At 41.2% G+C, this 16516-nt stretch overlaps 1 protein-coding gene and 1 long non-coding RNA gene across 4 annotated transcripts in view; one reads left to right on the top strand and one right to left on the bottom strand.

Annotated features, from left to right (window-relative positions):
• Positions 1 to 16516, bottom strand: part of ADGRA1 (adhesion G protein-coupled receptor A1) — an 873399-nt gene that overhangs the window by 506536 nt on the left and 350347 nt on the right. The window lies entirely within an intron of this gene.
• LOC138665885 (uncharacterized) overlaps positions 1 to 16516 on the top strand; it is a 56358-nt gene that overhangs the window by 37040 nt on the left and 2802 nt on the right. For both annotated transcript variants that reach the window (XR_011318535.1, XR_011318534.1), the window contains exons 2-3: positions 12162 to 12245; positions 14602 to 14738. This is a non-coding gene — a long non-coding RNA (uncharacterized lncRNA). The remainder of the gene's footprint in view (positions 1 to 12161; positions 12246 to 14601; positions 14739 to 16516) is intronic.

Here is a 16516-nt window from a genome sequence, read left to right on the forward strand (position 1 = left end):
CACCAGCTAAATATTTATTCTGTATAGGGGTGTCAAGAAAGATTGGACTTTTTTGTTTCTACATGTTCAATCCTTCTAAGAGGGTGTAAACTACTACATGTAGTGTCTGGAGAGAGCAGAGCTGTCTGGCAGTGATTTCCTGCATTTCTACCTGACTCAAGTATACTTATTGGGCTGGAAGGGACAGCTGTTGGCCAAATTATGGCCAAATAATTATCTGAACATATGGCTAGTTTACATACAGTACAAACCAAAAGTTTGGACACACCTCATTTACAGATTTTTTTTTGTATTTTTATGACTATAAAAATTGTACCTTCACACTGAAGGCATCAAAACTATGAAATAACACATGTGGAATTATATACTTAAAGAAAAAGTGTGAAACAACTGAAAATATGTCTTATATTCTAGGTTCTTCAAAGTAGCCACCTTTTGCTTTGATGATTGCTTGGCTTCAAGAGGTAGTCACTGGGAATGGTCTTCCAACAATCTTGAAGGAGTTCCCAGAAATGCTTAGCACTTGTTGGCCCTTTTGCCTTCACTCTGCAGTCCAGCTCACCCCAAACCATCTCGATTGGGTTCAGGTGTGGTGACTGTGGAGGCCAGGTCATCTGGCGTAGCACCCCATCACTCTCTTTCTTGGTCAAATAGCTCTTACACAGCCTGAAGGTGTGTTTGTGGTCATTGTCCTGTTGAAAAAGAAATGATGGTCCAACTGAACGCAAACCGGATGGAATAGCATGCCGCTGCAAGATGCTGTGGTAGCCATGCTAGTTTAGTATACCTTCAATTTTGAATAAATCCCCAACAGTGTCACCAGCAAAGCACCCCATACCATCACACCTCCTCCATGCTTCACGGTGGGAACCAGGCATGTAGAGTCCATCCGTTCACCTTTTCTGCGTCGCACAAAGACATGGTGGTTGGCACCAAAGATCTCAAATTTGGACTCATCAGACCAAAGCACAGATTTCCACTGGTCTAATGTCCATTCCTTGTGTTCTTTAGCCAAGTCTCTTCTGCTTGTTGGCTGTCCTTAGCAGTGGTTTCCTAGCAGCTATTTTACCATGATGGCCTGCTGCACAAAGTCTCCTCTTAAGAGTTGTTGTAGAGATCTGTCTGCTGCTAGAACTCTGAGTGGCATTGACTTGGTCTCTAATCTGAGCTGCTGTTAACCTGCGATTTCTGAGGCTGGTGACTCGGATAAACTTATCCTCAGAAGCAGAGGTGACTCTTGGTCTTCCTTTCCTGGGGCGGTCCTCATGTAAGCCAGTTTCTTTGTAGCGCTTGATGGTTTTTGCCACTGCACTTGGGGACACTTTCAAAGTTTTGCCAATTTTTCGGACTGACTGACCTTCATTTCTTAAAGTAATGATGGCCACTAGTTTTTCTTTACTTAGCTGCTTTTTTCTTGCCATAATACAAATTCTAACAGTCCATTTAGTAGGACTGTCAGCTGTGTATCCACCAGACTTACAGTACAGACGAAAAGTTTGGACACACCTTCTCATTTAAAGATTTTCCTGTATTTTCATGACTATGAAAATTGTACATTCACACTGAAGGCATCAAACCTATGAATTAACACATGTGGAATTATATACTTAACAAAAAAGTGTGAAACAACTGAAAATATGTCTTATATTCTAGGTTCTTCAAAGTAGCCACCTTTTGCTTTGATTACTGCTTTGCACACTCTTGGCATTCTCTTGATGAACTTCAAGAGGTAGTCACCGGGAATGGTTTTCACTTCACAAGTGTGCCCTGTCAGGTTTAATAAGCGGGATTTCTTGCCTTATAAATGGGGTTGGGACCATCAGTTGTGTTGTACATACAGTACAGACCAAAAGTTTGGACACTCCTTCTCATTTAAAGATTTTTCTGTATTTTCATGACTATGAAAATTGTTCATTCACACTGAAGGCAACAAAACTATGAAATAACACATGCTGAATTATATTCTTAACAAAAAAGTGTGAAACAACTGAAATTATGTCTTATATTCTAGGTTCTTCAAAGTATCCACCTTTTGCTTTGATGACTGCTTTGCACACTCTTGGCATTCTCTTTATGAGCTTCAAGAGGTAGTCACTGGGAATACTTTTCAATTCACAGGTGTACCCTGTCAGGTTTAATAGGTGGGATTTCTTGCCTTATAAATGGGGTTAGGATCATCAGTTGTGTTGTGCAGAAGTCTGGTGGCTACACAGCTGATAGTCCTACTGAATAGACTGTTAGAATTTGTATGATGGCAATAAAAAAGCAGCTAAGTAAAGAAAAACAAGTGGCCATCTTTACTTTAAGAAATGAAGGTCGGTCAGTCCGAAAAATTGGGCAAACTTTGAAAGTGTCCTCAAGTGCAGTGGCAAAAACCATCAAGCGCTACAAAGAAACTGGCTCACATGAGGACCGCCCCAGGAAAGGAAGACCAAGAGTCACCAATGCTTCTGAGGATAAGTTTATCCGAGTCACCAGCCTCAGATATCGCAGGGTAACAGCAGCTCTGATTAGAGAACAGGTCAATGCCGCACAGAGTTCTAGCTTCAGACACATCTCTACAACAACTGTTAAGAGGAGACTTTGTGCAGCAGACCATCATGGTAAAATAGCTGCTAGGAAACCACTGCTAAGGACAGGCAACAAGCAGAAGAGACTTGTTCGGGCTAAAGAACAAAAGGAATGGACATTAGACCAGTGGAAATCTGTGCTTTGGTCTGATGAGTCCAAATTTGAGACCTTTGTTTCCAACCACCGTGTCTTTGTGCGACGCAGAAAAGGTGAACGGATGGACTCTACATGCCTGGTTCCCACCGTGAAGCATGGAGGAAGAGGTGTGATGGTGTTGGGGTGCTTTGCTGGTGACACTGTTGGGGATTTATTCAAAATTGAAGGCATACTGAACCAGCATAGCTACCACAGAATCTTTCAGAGGCATGCTATTCTATCCGGTTTGCGTTTAGTTGGACCATCATTTATTTTTCAACAGGACAATGACCCCAAACCCACCTCCAGGCTGTGTAAGGGCAATTTGACAAACAAAGAGAGTTATGGGGTGCTACGCCAGATGACCTGACCTCCACAGTCACCAGACCTGAACCCAATCGAGATGGTTTGGGGTGATCTGTACCAAAGAGAACTGGGAACCCCTTTAACCCTAGAACGCATACCTGGGGCCTCGCAGGCCTGCCAGGTTACTTGTTTTCTATTTTCTGTAAAATAACTTTAGTTAGAATTTTGAAACTCTAGGTATTCCTCAGGTATATAGTTGTTAGTAATTTCCAGTTATTCATATATTTTTATGTTACAGACATTTTGGTATAACAACCTTTTTTTGGGACTACCCCATATTCACGCACCTGGGGCCTTTTAGGCCTGTACTAGGTTTACATGTGATACTCAGTCTTTTTGTCTGTATTGTTGCTGGGGAAGAACTTTTATGACTCTGCTATTGCTGGGAAGAGTGTGCTGTTATGACCTGGTGGTTAGGAGCACCCGAAAAGACCTGATGGTTAAACCAACAAAGGAAAAGCTCTGGGAAGTGGGAGCTCTGCTGACCGCAACCCCTAATCCTATCACACACACTAGAAATAGCCGTGGAGCGTTCCTGACTCTCCCTAGACGCCTCTTCACAGCCTAAGAGCTAACTAGCCCTAGAGATAGAAAATAAAGCCTACCTTGCCTCAGAGAAATTCCCCAAAGAAAAAGGCAGCCCCCCACATATATTGACTGTGAGTTAAGATGAAAGTCACAAACACAGAAATGAAACAGGTTTCAGCAAAGGGAGGCCAGACTTACTAAACAGACTGAGGATAGGAAAGGTAACTTTGCGGTCAGCACAAAAAACTACAAAAAAAACCCACGCACAGTGTGCAAAAAGACCTCCGCACCGACTCACGGTGCGGAGGTGCCACTCTGCATCCCAGAGCTTCCAGCTAGCAAAGCAAAATCATGATAGCAAGCTGGACAAGAAAACAAAGAACAAATAATAAACTAGCAGGAACTTAGCTTCTGCTGGAGTAGACAGGACACCCGACAGATCCAAGAGCGAACTGAACTAGTACAAGAACATTGACAGCTGGCATGGAGTAACGATCTGAGTGGAGTTAAATAGAGCAGCCAGCCAAAGAATAAACTACGTCACCTGTGGAAGGAACCTCAGAAGCAGCAGCTCCACTCACAGCCACCAGAGGGAGTCCATGGACAGAACTCGCCGAAGTACCATTCATGACCACAGGAGGGAGTTCGATAACAGAATTCACAACAGTGTGGATTCTGCATGACAACATGGTTATGTGATCTTGGAAGGGCAAAGAAGCTGATGCTCCAGTCCAGAAAGACCTATGTTCCAACATAGTAAAAACACTTGCTCTACCAATTTTCAAATCAGGAAAAAATATTACAATGGATAATTACTTTACCAATTTTGAAATGGCCAACTTTTTGCTTCAAAGGCAACTTACACTTGTTGGTGCTATGAGGCCAAACCACCGCGAAATTCCTCCAATCATGAAGCACAATGCACAGCTAACAATCTACGAGAGTGTATTCGGTTTCTGCAATCAAGCAACAATGGTGTCTTATAAAGCCAAGAAAGAAAAATCTATGATATTACTGAGTACAATGCATCATGATGGAAGTATTGACACCAATGACAGGAAAAAAAAACCTGAAATCATACTGCATTATAATAAGACAAAAGGAGGTGTCGACAAGATGGACGAAATGATTGGAGAGTATTCGTGCAAAAGGCAGATTAAACGTTGGCCTGTTGCCCTTTTTTCCAATATCCTTGATGTGTCAGCCCTCAATAGCTACATTGTTTATTGTCAAACTAATCCAGAATTCCATGCCAACAGGAAAGACAAGAGACGTCTATTTTTGACAGAACTTTGTTATGAACTTTTGATGCCTACTATGACGGAGAGAAGCAGCATGATATGCTTATCAAGGCAAATTACAGAGGCAATGATCTGATGTGGAATACGCTTTCTGGAACATCCAGAGCAAAGAGAAAAAAAAAGAAAGCGCTGCTATATTTGTCCAGCAAAGAAGGAAAGAAAATCGGAGCGTTTCTGTTCTACTTGCGGACAAAATGTATGCAAGGAACATTCAGCCGAAAAAATAATATGCGAAAATTGTCGGGGGAATATGTAAAGTTACAAATAAATATTCCTGCATCAAGTTTGCTGCAACCAAAAAATGTTTTCATAACAAAATTGCATATAGAATGCCTATATTTGGCGTGCCCGTTTACTTACTTTTTTGTTGTTTTATGCACATAATTATGTTTTGAAATATACACATCTTAGGCTGTGTTCCATTACGGATCCCCTCCTGGTGGACCCCAGTGCTAGTTGGAATGCATCCTTACCTTGCAATTGTAAAATAAATTTTGAAAAGTATTTTTATTTGAGTTATTCCGTGTTATTTGCACACAGGCCTAAAAGGCCCCAGGTGCGTGAATATGGGGTAGTCCCAAAAAAAGGTTGTTATACCGAAATGTCTATAACATAAAAATATATGAACAACTGGAAATTACTAACAACTATATACCTGAGGAATACCTAGAGTTTAAAAATTCTAACTAAAGTAATTTTACAGAAAATAGAAAACAAGTAACCTGGCAGGCCTGCGAGGCCCCAGGTATGCGTCCGCCAGCCTTAGCTGGGGTCGCCAGGAGGTCAGATCCATTATGGAATCCTGTCCTGGCGGACCCCTGTGCTAGTGGGAATGCATCCTTACTTTGCAATAAACTTTGAAAAGTATTTTTATTTGAGTTATTCCATGATAATTGTAAACAGGCCTAAAAGGCCCCAGGTGCGTGAATGTGTAGATTTCTATGGGTATGCGTTCTAGGGTTAAGATTGTTGGAAGACCATTCCCAGTGACTACCTCTTGAAGCTCATCAAGAGAATGCCAAGAATGTGCAAAGCAGTCATCAGAGCAAAAGGTGGCTACTTTGAAGAACCTAGAATATAAGACATAATTTCAGTTGTTTCACACTTTTTTGTTAAGTATATACAGTGGGGCAAAAAAGTATTTAGTCAGTCAGCAATAGTGCAAGTTCCACCACTTAAAAAGATGAGAGGTGTCTGTAATTTACATCATAGGTAGACCTCAACTATGGGAGACAAACTGAGAAAAAAAAATCCAGAAAATCACATTGTCTGTTTTTTTAACATTTTATTTGCATATTATGGTGGAAAATAAGTATTTGGTCAGAGACAAAATTTCATCTCAATACTTTGTAATATATCCTTTGTTGGCAATGACAGATGTCAAACGTTTTCTGTAAGTCTTCACAAGGTTGCCACACACTGTTGTTGGTATGTTGGCCCATTCCTCCATGCAGATCTCCTCTAGAGCAGTGATGTTTTTGGCTTTTCGCTTGGCAACACGGACTTTCAACTCCCTCCAAAGGTTTTCTATAGGGTTGAGATCTGGAGACTGGCTAGGCCACTCCAGGACCTTGACATGCTTCTTACGAAGCCACTCCTTCGTTGCCCTGGCGGTGTGCTTTGGATCATTGTCATGTTGAAAGACCCAGCCACGTTTCATCTTCAATGCCCTTGCTGATGGAAGGAGGTTTGCACTCAAAATCTCACGATACATGGCCCCATTCATTCTTTCATGTACCCAGATCAGTCGTCCTGGCCCCTTTGCAGAGAAACAGCCCCAAAGCATGATGTTTCCACCACCATGCTTTACAGTAGGTATGGTGTTTGATGGATGCAACTCAGTATTCTTTTTCCTCCAAACACGACAAGTTGTGTTTCTACCAAACAGTTCCAGTTTGGTTTCATCAGACCATAGGACATTCTCCCAAAACTCCTCTGGATCATCCAAATGCTCTCTAGCAAACTTCAGACGGGCCCGGACGTGTACTGGCTTAAGCAGTGGGACACGTCTGGCACTGCAGGATCTAAGTCCACAGTGGCGTAGTGTGTTACTTATGGTAGACCTTGTTACATTGGTCCCAGCTCTCTGCAGTTCATTCACTAGGTCCCCCCGCGTGGTTCTGGGATTTTTGCTCACCGTTCTTGTGATCATTCTGACCCCACGGGGTGGGATTTTGCGTGGAGCCCCAGATCGAGGGAGATTATCAGTGGTCTTGTATGTCTTCCATTTTCTAATTATTGCTCCCACTGTTGATTTCTTCACTCCAAGCTGGTTGGCTATTGCAGATTCAGTCTTCCCAGCCTGGTGCAGGGCTACAATTTTGTTTCTGGTGTCCTTTGACAGCTCTTTGGTCTTCACCATAGTGGAGTTTGGAGTCAGACTGTTTGAGGGTGTGCACAGGTGTCTTTTTATACTGATAACAAGTTTAAACAGGTGCCATTACTACAGGTAATGAGTGGAGGAAAGAGGAGACTCTTAAAGAAGAAGTTACAGGTCTGTGAGAGCCAGAAATCTTGATTGTTTGTTTCTGACCAAATACTTATTTTCCACCATAATATGCAAATAAAATGTTAAAAAAACAGACAATGTGATTTTCTGGGTTTTTTTTTCTCAGTTTGTCTCCCATAGTTGAGGTCTACCTATGATGTAAATTACAGACGCCTCTCATCTTTTTAAGTGGTGGAACTTGCACTATTGCTGACTGACTAAATACTTTTTTGCCCCACTGTAATTCCACATGTGTTAACCCATAGTTTTGATGCCTTCAGTGTGAATGTACAATTTTCATAGTCATGAAAATGCAGAAAAATCTTTAAATGAGGTGTCCAAACTTTTGATCTGTACTGTATATAATACAAGTATCTCCAACAATTAATATAGAAATAACAATGAAAGGTTGTTGATTCTATATTAACTTTCCTTGCAGCTTTTTAATGATTAAAGAAGATCACAAACCTAACCATGTGTCCACATGTAAAGTCCATGCTGAATGTGAATTAATGTGTTTTTTTTTTCAAGGCGCTTTAGTGGCAAAGCATCAAAACAGTTCAGATCTTAGAGGAACGCGGCTTCAGAGGTTTGATCTAAGATGACGTTTGAAGGGCCAAATATGTTCAGGCTTGTGTAATTACTAAGAATCTGCCTACTTTTCATTTTTCCTCCTAATCAGCTACTTACCATAGCCCATATTTATTTGCCTTATATATAGTGTTGAGCATTCCGATACCGCAAGTATCGGGTATCGGCCGATATTTGCGGTATCGGAATTCCGATACCGAGATCCGATATTTTTGTGATATCGGGTATCGGTATCGAATCAATAGGGATGTGGAAAATAAAGAATTAAAATAAAAAATATTGATATGCTCACCTCTCCGGCGGCCCCTGGACTTCACGCTGCTATCCGGGAGGCTTCTTTGTTTAAAAAGCGCGCCTTTCGGACCGGTGAATGACGTCCCGGCTTCTGATTGGTCGCGTGCCGCCCATGTGACCGGCACGCGACCAATCAGAGGCCGCGACGTCATTCGCAGGTCCTCAATTCCTAGAATTAGCTGTTTTGTGAATGAGAATGACGTCGCGGCTTCTGATTGGCCGCGTGCCGCCCATGTGACCGGCACGCAGCCAATCAGAAGCCGCGACGTCATTCTCATTCACAAAACTGCTAATTATAGGAATTGAGGACCTGCGAATGACGTCGCGGCCTCTGATTGGTCGCGTGCCGGTCACATGGGCGGCACGCGACCAATCAGAAGCCGGGACGTCATTCACAGGTCCGAAAGGCGCGCTTTTTAAACAAAGAAGCCTCCCGGTTAGCAGTGTGAAGTCCAGGGGCCGCCGGAGAGGTGAGCATATCAATATTTTTTATTTTAATTCTTTATTTTACACATCCCTATGGATCCCAGGGCCTGAAGGAGAGTTTCCTCTCCTTCAGACCCTGGGAACCATGAGAATACCTTCCGATACTTGATGTCCCATTGACTTGTATTGGTATCGGATATCGGTATCGGCCGATACTATCCGATACCGATACTTTCAAGTATCGGACGGTATCGCTCAACACTACTTATATAATATCTAAACTTTCATTTTACCGTATGCTTCCCTAATTTTTTAACCTATTGGAGATGGGTTCTCTATGCCAGATCTTCAGGTGTATTTTGCCAATACAAAGATCATATCTCCTCTGGATGATCTGTCCTGTCTTGCATTTCACAGATAACTCATTTAAATGGACAATGTGCAATGCTTTGTTTCATTTATGGTGATGCTAAAGAAAATTGAACATTTGCTGAATAATTTTCCCACATATTATAGCTAGATCCTGACAGTCCCAAAAAGAAAACATTTGTCATTATCTTATAGTCAAGTGGTTCCTTCTAATAAGTTTGGATTGTAGAAAGCATACAACTCTTTAAAGCATACTTAGGGATTCTATTCTGTGGAGCGAGGAAACAAAACTGGAACATTTAGGACCTACTGATCAGCAATATGTCTGTAGGAGGAAAAATATAACATACACTGCCCATTTTTAGTGAAGCATTGTGGTGACTAAGTGATATTTATAGTGAAAATCACCATGGCTCAGTGATGCATAATTGAAGGACAGCAGTGACTTGGTGATGCATACAGTAAAGGATGGCAGTGGCTTGGTGATGCATACAGTAAAGGATGGCAGTGGCTTGGTGATGCATACACTTAAGAATGGCATTGGCTTGGTGATGTATACATTGAAGGATGGCGATGGCTTGGCGATGCCTACAGTGAAGCATGGAGGTGACACATTGATGCTCCAAGGCTGCTTTGCTTAATTTGGCAGGAGAAACCTAGCGTGTGTGGAGGCCAAGATGTATTAAATCAAGTAACCAAAAATCTAGGGAGAAAACATTTTGAGGAAGCTGAAGACTGGGCATCACTGAACCTTAAAACAGGATGATCCAGGGATCCATGGCATACCTCAAGTTCACCATTATTAGTGAATTAGAAGCTATTACCCATGAGGACTGGGCTTAGGCTCAGCGAGAACGCTATGAGAAGCTGGTGTCTATCTATGCATCATGTTTACAGCAGGTTATAACATTCAAAGGATGGCTCTTCTAAGTACTAAAGATGCTCGTCATACAGGTGTGAATAAACCACAGTAGTCAATAAAATTGGTATGCTGTGATAAAATTGGAGAACTGCTGTGATATTAGTCATATTGAACTATTTAAATCGTTCTTGTTGACAATAGTTCAACATGACTAATGACTGTTCCATTGGTTAGATAATCTATAAAAACTGTAATTCTTTTTTTAGATGTTACCAACAATTTAAATTGTTCTTGTTGACAATTGTTGATAACACCTAAAAAAAGAATAACAGTTTTTATAAATTATCTAACCAATGGAACAGATTGCATTTGTCACCAAATGTCACCCCCAAGGTGTTTTGTGCTTGAGTCATAATGAAGTAGTAACCTACAAATTCATGAAGAGGTGTGCGGCGCCTACTGATTTTGGTTCACCTTTCAGATGTCAGGGACTGGAGTACATTTCTCTCGTAATTTCTGATACTTTTACAATACAAATTATGATGATTTTGTCGGGCAGGTATGCCTATGCTCAGACTTATTTAGCTTTTTCCCCATTTGTCAAAAAGTTGTCCAGGACTGGTATATAAAAAAGCCAAAAGTTACAAAATATTTGATCAACTGTAAAGGTACCTTCACACTCAGCGACGCTGCAGCGATACCGACAACGATGTCGATCGCTGCAGCTTCGCTGTTTGGTCGCTTGAGAGCTGTCACACAGACAGCTCTCCAGCGACCAACGATCCCGAGGTCCCCGGGTAACCAGGGTAAACATCGGGTTACTAAGCACAGGGCCGCGCTTAGTAACCCGATGTTTACCCTGGTTACCAGCGTAAAAGTAAAAAAAACAAACACTGCATACTTACCTACCGCTGTCTGTCCCCGGTGCTCTGCTTCTCTGCACTCCTCCTGCACTGGCTGTGAGCACAGCGGCCGGAAAGCAGAGCGGTGACGTCACCGCTCTGCTTTCCGGCTGACCGACGCTCACAGCCAGTGCAGGAGGAGTGCAGAGAAGCAGAGCGCCGGGGACAGACAGAGGTAGGTAAGTATGTAGTGTTTGTTTTTTTTACTTTTACGCTGGTAACCAGGGTAAACATTGGGTTACTAAGCGCGGCCCTGCGCTTAGTAACCCGATGTTTACCCTGGTTACCAGTGAAGACATCGCTGGATCGGCGTCACACACGCCGATCCAGCGATGTCTGCAGGGAGTCCAGCGACGAAATAAAGTTCTGGACTTTCCTCAGCGACCAACGATCTCCCAGCAGGGGCCTGATCGTTGGTCGCTGTCATACAGAACGATTTCCTTAACGATATCGTTGCTACGTCACAAAAAGCAACGATATCGTTAACGATATCGTTATGTGTGAAGGTACTTTATGTCGTGTAAAAAGTTTGAGACATTTCAAGCAGTTTTCCACAAGAATTTTGGCCAGAATTGCTTCACGAATCAAGGCCAAAATCTATAAAAAAAAAGTTGTCTAATTATATTATTTTTGGATTCACAAACTCGTCAGTCATCATGGGCGCAATTGTATGCTGTGTTTCTACTGAACTTTACAGCTAGATGACAATTAGTTGCATTTTAAATCTATCACCACAAACGATGCAATTAGCATAATTACTTGCAGAGATTAATAAGACAGTAAACACAGAATTGTGACAGGAGATAATTACAAAATAAACCGTCTAATCTGGCCGTCTAGAAATGTATATATATTCCATTCATTTCCTCAGCACTAATTCCAGGGGCAGGAGGGGGTTGTCATTAAATAGTAGAAATCTGTATAGACGTTGTCTCCTCAATCAGACAGGTCATACAAGAATAATAAATTGTCAGTCCAAACCTCTGTGGTCAATAACAATGAATGGCGATAAATCTCACCCATGTGCTTGAGAAAGGAGAGGTCCCTGAAACGTTCCAAGAGGGGTGGACGTTATGTTTCCATTTCTGCAGCATACTTGCTGAAAATGGCTTAAATTAAGCCAGGACGACTTGTTATCGGAATGATTCCACAATGATGAGAATGATGGTGGATTTTCGACTTCTCGTACACTAAAGTGTGTTGTATTTTGAATTTTTCTATTGCTAAAACAGAAGTTTTGATGATAAATGTTTATTGTCATGGCAAACTTCCCACTTGGTTCTGATCAATTTGATAATTAATTTTAATTATCTGTTCATCTGCTCTAGACAGCTACATAGCAACCGACCACCATTACCAAGCTCAGTCCCACTATTCCTGCTGTTGTCTGTACTTTCCACTCTATGATCAAGGTATAGTACCTGATAACCAATTCTTCTCTTCTATCCTGCATTTTGTAGTAACCTAAAGAAGAAGGCACTGTAGCCGAAACGCGCGTTGGGGTGGTGGCACCACAACTCCCAGAAAAATTGTGCTCTGCACAGTCTTTATTTATAACAGAGATCCCAAATACATATTGTGAGGTCGGGAGTGTGGCTAATAGTAGCACCCACCTTCAAGCTCACTCAATCCACTCCAAAAACATCATGAAGGAAAAGAAAAAATGCGGAGCATCGATGAACAATAAATATCAAAGTTTATTTTGATAAATAGTCCATAAAACCAAAAGACGCCATGGTGTAATATAATCAAATGCTAGTGCAAAGAATCCAATAATCTAGATAAGGCTAACCATGGTCCTATACACAGACATCCCACAGAAATGTATTAAGTATAATAAGAAAGCGGCATGGTGCTGCAGCGAAATGCGCGTCGGGGTCCATTCTACAGCTGTCCTTCCACTTCGCCCCCTCTATTGGTAAGCCTGGTACTTATTATCAGACCCCATTTACGCGTTATGGGATCTAGTTATACTTAATACATTGGGGGCATTGTCTGAGTGTGGGGGGCGGGGAGTTCAGCATTTCCTGGCATTATCTTGTGTGTTACTGTATGATACTAATTAATTTTAATTCTTATATGGACTTTTTATGAAATAAACTTTGATATTTATTGTTCATCGATGCTCCGCATTGTCTCTTTTCCTTCGCAGTCTTTATTTAGTCTAACCTATCATCTCATAATGTTATGTGTTGGTTCCCTCTCGCTTAATCACTCACCAGCTTATGATCGGGTATTGTTTCTGACACTTTTTGTATTTATTTCCTTCAAATCCCCTTTTATTTACCTGTGCATCCTTTTTTCACCATTTGTGTCATCTATGTGCAGCTGTCGTGCCTCGTTTTTCTGACCATTCTCTGTCTCTACCATGCAATTCATTTACAGGTCTTACTTTCTAATGACTTTTTATCTATATTCCTAATAAACATTACGTTCTTTATTCTATTTGGTTCCTTGTGCATTTTTTCTTCTATGCTTAAATCAGTAGCATGTTGGAGAAGTCTATTGACCTGTCGGAAATATTCCAATTCTGTACTTAAATTGTATATTTAAAATCAGATAAACTTTTTAAAATTGTTTAGCAAGCATCTTCTGATTACCGATAGCCTCCAGTTAAGCAAGAACTTGCTCCACGTCTTTAGTCATACATCGAATGGTTGGTGAGAACCATCAGCAAAATTTGATAGTATCCATTAGAAAACGTTCACTTTCCCTCCCATCTACAATTCTCCTTTATTTTGATTTACACCTACTGTGAAAAGTAGCAGACATGTAAGATCTCAGCAATGAGGCTGAAACATTTAATTACTTAATACATTCAACACTAGTTCTGTGATGAGAAAAGAAATATTTTTTTGCACTCAAAGGCTGTAATTACAATCTAAGTATTTGATAAGGTCAACTGGAGAATTGCAAAATAGAATTTTTCCAAACTTCCAGAATCCATGCTGGTAATTATTGGTCTATAGATATCATTTAGTAATAATAGGGCAGTAAATTGTTAGTAACTTGCAGCATTAACTTTCTTGTCTGTGCTATGGATAATTAGTGAAGATTTCATTGCATAATATATTACCAACATGTATTTTCTTCTACCATCTGTAATATGCCATGTTATTAAGCCTCCCACCTCTCAGACGGCATAGACCAGGCTTCATATGAAAGAAGAAAACAGAACCGATCTATAGTTATTTCATATACAAACTATAATCTGAGCAACAGATTCAATTACCATAGACGGCAAGATGCGGATTTCTTACACTCATGCATTGCTGATGTAATATACATACACTTTGGCCACAAACCCACACTTGTGTACATATCAATGTCAACAATGGTGCTCATAGAGTACTTGTGCTTCTCATTTTCCAATGCACATTTTGTGTTTCTTACTTCATTACAAAAAATATATATTTTTATGGGCCTTTCCCGGGTATCCTGACCTCTGCTTCCTTCTACTGGGGCCGCTGCCCTCTGTTGTGCTCCACAACCAGTTTGGCAAATTGCTTAGTGTGGCTTGATTACATAATCTCCATGGGCCTATTTAAGGGCCACTAAAACACTCCCCTGTGTTTTAGGATTAAGACTCCAATTCCTGTGTTGGTGTACTTTATCTCTTATGCTTTCTGTGCTCTCGTCCTGCTAGACCTTTGTGTTGCTGTCCACCTTCAGCCTTGCCAGCTACCTGCCGAGTGCCATCTTTTGAATTATACCTGAGCTGCAGGTTTTCACAGACCATGTTGAACTTTGCTCATTCAATTCCCTCAGCTGTGCTATATATCTGTCCTCCTGTGGTCTCCAGTGTGTCAAGTCGTCGCTACCCATGTCCCTTCCTACCTGCTCCACCAACACCCAAGGTCCACGTGCCCAACCGAAAGTGAGGCTTCTTAGATCCACCTCAACAGGTGAGCCTAACAATTCTAAAGCTATAAGACTTGCTAATTAGGGTAGACTATAGAATCTACTGGTCCACAAATCATCCTCTTCTTCCAACCATAGAAAGAGTTCTGGGAGCTTGCATGGAAAGCTTGATGGACATCAAAATAGGAGTGAATCTAAGTGTTGCATATTCAGGAGTCAATGTAAAATTTGAAAACTCAATGTAAAACTTTTTTATATATCATTAAAAATATTGTTGTCAGTAGTAGCAAGGCTAATGCATTTTGAGCAATGCTGCTCTTAGTCATGGCTGGCCCTGTATTGTTTTTGGATTCTACTATTACTCCTGTTGTTGGAGGTACATCCCTCAGAGTCTTTGTTTCTTTGGTGGTTTACAACAAGGGATAGATGTATTGGACTTGGTGCACATAGGAGAGTCCGTCAAAAATGAAGGAAAACATAGTGCAACTGCTGAACAACTTTCCTTTGCTAGATAGTTAACACTGATTGAACCTGGACTAACCACATTATAATAAATTAAGTCTATTGGGTGCTTTTGCAGTCCAGACCTGGCACTGTCTTTATTTTCCTTTATCTGTTCTTCTATGGGAAAAGAAATATGGATATAATGAAGAAAATAATAAATTAGCCTTACCACAAATCTGTCATAAAATATTTCCATAAAATAATTTGTGGAGCATTGTATCGTTCCTCTGCTACTTCATCTAGAAATCTTACCAATTCTTTTAACAAGTAGGTGCATCCAAAATCATGTTTGCCGATGCTGTCAAAAGTTGCATACGTACTGATCCTTTTATCATCATGGTGGTTCATTTAAAGAAAAGTTCAATCATAAGTAACCACAGAAAAAGTGAGGTGATAACTACTAAAAGATTGGGAGGCTAACCAGTAGGAACCCCAGTTGTGACTCTAGTTTACTTCGCATTAGGTAATCCTGACAAAGGACTAAAGTGAGCTTGTTGGCTGAATTGATCAGCTACCACCAAGATTTCAGTCTTCCCATCAGTCAGAGGCAAATCTGTAATGAAATCCATGGACAAATGAGTCCATGGTCTTTCTGGAATAGGCAATGGAGCCAATTCTCCAGCTGGCTGGCTATGACTGACTATGGCATGTGTGCAGACTTCACAAGCAGATACAAAATCTTTACTATCATTGTGCATGGACGGCCACCAAAAAATTCGTCTTTTCTTGTGGCATTAACCCCAGGATGACCACTTAAAACGGAATCATGAAAGTCCTGTAACACCCGCAATCTCAGGTACACCAGCACAAATAATTTGTACCCTGGGGAAGTGGAAGAAGCCAATGACTGAACTTTACAAATCTTCTCTTCCAATTCCGAAGTTACCATAGACACCACAATACCCTTAAGAATAATGGAGGATGGATATTCTGGAGGGGAAATGGATTCTAGAATACAAGATAAAGCATCAGCTTTCCCATTCTTAGACGCTGGCCTGAATGTAATAGAAAAATTAAACCGAGAGAAAAACAAGGGCCTGTCTAGGAGTTAACCTTTTAGCCAATTCAATATAAGCTAAATTCTTGTGACCCATGATCACTGTAACTGGATGACCCGCCCCCTCCAAAAAAATGCCTCTATATCTCAAAGGCTAAAGTGTTGCTAGTCACTTCTCACGGCCAAGCTGTGAGTCAGAATGGTCAAGGAGTCCAAGATCAGAAGCCAAGAGGCTACATCATAAACAGGAGGATGAGACAAAAGTGTAGTCAGGTAACGTTCCTAGGTCAGAGTACTGGGAGGATAACGGATCAGAGTTGA

This window comes from Ranitomeya imitator, chromosome 2 (genome assembly GCF_032444005.1).
Source record: "Ranitomeya imitator isolate aRanImi1 chromosome 2, aRanImi1.pri, whole genome shotgun sequence".
NCBI lineage: Eukaryota > Metazoa > Chordata > Amphibia > Anura > Dendrobatidae > Ranitomeya > Ranitomeya imitator.